The sequence below is a fragment of the Gekko japonicus genome, unplaced genomic scaffold (genome assembly GCF_001447785.1).
Source record: "Gekko japonicus isolate JY-2015 unplaced genomic scaffold, Gekko_japonicus_V1.1 scaffold46, whole genome shotgun sequence".
Classification (NCBI taxonomy): domain Eukaryota; kingdom Metazoa; phylum Chordata; class Lepidosauria; order Squamata; family Gekkonidae; genus Gekko; species Gekko japonicus.
In genome coordinates this window covers 614,030-616,896 of record NW_015169173.1, presented here as the reverse complement: position 1 = coordinate 616,896, position 2,867 = coordinate 614,030, and the positions used below count along the sequence as shown (strand labels likewise).

Below are 2,867 nucleotides of genomic sequence, written 5' to 3'. Positions count from 1 at the left end.
GAGTGCACCAGGGAAATAGGAAAGCAGGACGCCTGGCAATTACAGCACAGTATTGTGTCAGTGTTCCCTCTAAGCTGAGTTAGTCTGAGCTAGCTCACAGTTTTTAGCCTCCGGCTCACACTTTTTTGTCTTAGTTCAGGAAGGATGGCTCCAGAGCAAACTGACTTATGCAGTAGGCAAATCGCTTGCTCACAATTTTAATGCCCGTAGTTCACAAGGTAGAATTTTTGCTCACAAGACTCCACATCGTAGACGGAACATTGGTGTAGATGCTTTTAAACAAAGTGCTCCAGTTTGGAAACTAAGATGGAGAAAAGCTTTCAAGGAGAAGCAGTCCCTTGCCTGTTAGTTTTTGCAGCCAGGTCAGATGAACATGTGTTGGGGTCCCTTTCCTGTCAGAGGCATCAAGTAGCCCAACCATTTCATGCTACTTGATCGTGCTGGCAAGTGAGCCTTTGTGTGGAGAGGATGTGGGGGAAATGGGTGCATCAGAGAAGCCACCAGAAAGAATAGGGGGTGTAATGTTGAAGAAAAGTTGTATGTGGCTCAAATACACAAGGCAGGGGGACTGTTCCGCAATTTCATGTTTATGTCACTGTAAAGTTAAGTGTTGAGACTTCTTATTCAGGTCGATGATGTCTATTGACAAAGCAAAATCATGGGAGGAGGAAATTAAACAAAGAACTGCTACGAATAGAGAGGGGGACAGCTAGATTTCTAGCATTACTTTGAAAAGATTTAGTTTGATATGAGTGACAGGAGATTGGGAAAGGGATTCCTGCACTCACAAAATGTTCTTTGGGAGAACTCATTGATTCAACCAGAAGGACGTTTCCCTACAATGTCTTCTCTTGTGATTCTGGAGTTTGAAACTGATGGGCAAATGTGGCTGTTTGCGTTAGAGGGATATTATGTCTACAGCAGGGGGACTCACTCCATGGATTGCGGAAAGGCACATTCACAATTTAGATCAACCACAAGAGCACACTGACTATTTCGAGAGTGGAACACCGTCAGCTGTGGCTTCCACTGCCACTGCCGCACTGTGACCTGGTAACCCAAAGAACTCCTCTTCCTCACCATTCTGGCCCTGATCCAAAAATCACTCTCTACACATATAGCACTGCTAAGCTACATCATAGGTTTGCTAACTTTTGAACTGGTCTCTCTAGCTATTCCTTTAACATAAGAACATAACAGCATAAGATAAGACAATGTTGGATCAGGCCAATGGCCCATCCAGTCCAACACTTTGCCACACAGTGGTCAAAAATACCAGGTGCCATCAGGAGGTCCAGCAGTGGGGCCAGGACACTAGAAGCCCTCCCACTGTTGCCCCCCCCAAGCACCAAGAATACAGTGCATCACTTGCCCCAGACTGAGAGTTCCTATCTATACCTTGTGGCTAATAGCCACTGATGGACCTCTGCTTTAATATCAGTTTGATCTGCAGCAAATAATGGGTGCTTTATAAAAAAACCCTTCATATTATGGAAAGCTTTGACTTCCCATTTCCACATGTTAAGCCTCTGTCAAAGGGACGGGACATTTTTCTCCTGGCCAATTGACAGCCCTAACTACGTATCAAATGATTCCATCATGGAGCTGTACCAGAATTCACAGCTTGGCCCCTCAAAGTTGCAAAACTTTCTCTTCCATTTGTAGAGGCACCTTAGATTCAGTATGGCTGGCAAATGCCAGAACAAAACTTGCCTCTTCTTCCTTGTGTATTATATAGAAATCAGGGATTCTTTGTGGTGTGTATATATATAAACATTAACCCCTGCTTTTTGCTGCATATAAAATGCTGGCTGAAAGAGGTATAAGGGTTAGATAAATATTTGTCATCCCTGTAAAAATGATATAGCTGCAGAGCATAAAGAAATGGAGGAATTTATCAGTGTGAAGGGTGAGCTGATTTGCATGGATAGCTAGTGAATATTCCTTTACTGTAGCACATTTCCTGGGAGTTCACATGCTCTTCTGGGTGTAGGCCCAAGGTCTGGCTGTTTGATCTTTTCAAAGAGGATTTTGCCCTCCAGAGACAAGGGAAGTTGGAGACATGCCAACCACCACATTTGCCTATATTGTTGGCACATAAAAACAATAACCCAGCATACATGTGTAAATTAGCTAAAAGAAAATTTACTAAAGGATAGGAAGGGTTACATGGAGGACTAAAAACAATGAAGCGGCCCTGAGGCAGAGCGCGGCTGGCGAGCCGGAAGAGGGCGGCGGGCCTTGATCTCCGGCAGCGGGGCCTTGCGAGCACGGCCGGCGAGCTGGAAAAAAAAATGGCGAGACTTGCGAGCGGGCGGTCTCCAGCGGCGGGCTTGGCGAGCGCGGCTGGAAGAAGGCGTCGGGGCTTGCACGAGGTTGGCAGCCAGAGTGGGCTAGCGCGGCTCACACTGACTCAGCTTAGCGGGAACACTGTTCCCAAACCCAAGCTGGCAACCCTAATAATAACTCATAATAATAACATAACTCATAATAATAACATTTTGGTCTTCCCTCAGGAAGGATGGCTCCAGAGCAAACTAATTTATGCAGTAGCCAAATTGCTGGTTCAAAAATTTAATGCCAACAGCTCACTAAGTAGAATTTTTGCTCACAAGACTCCACGGCTTAGAGGGAGCATTGGTTGGGAAATACCTGGATCTTTGGAGGATGGAGCCTGAGGAGGATGGGGCTTAGGCAGGAGAGGGATTAGGATTGCCAAGTGTACTTACCCTTGCCAGCGGGGGAGCCTTGCCGGGCTCCGGGAGCTCTCTCAGGATTTGTGCGCGCGCAAAGCGTGCACACGCCACCAGCACATCACAGGAAGTGACGTGCTACGTCGCTCACATTGGGGACGTGGCCCAGATCGT

At 46.5% G+C, this 2,867-nt stretch overlaps 1 protein-coding gene across 1 annotated transcript in view; it reads left to right on the top strand.

The window, feature by feature from the left end:
* The window catches only part of LOC107114368, an 11,338-nt gene that overhangs the window by 205 nt on the left and 8,266 nt on the right, over positions 1 to 2,867 (top strand). The gene's annotated exons all lie outside the window — the stretch shown is intronic.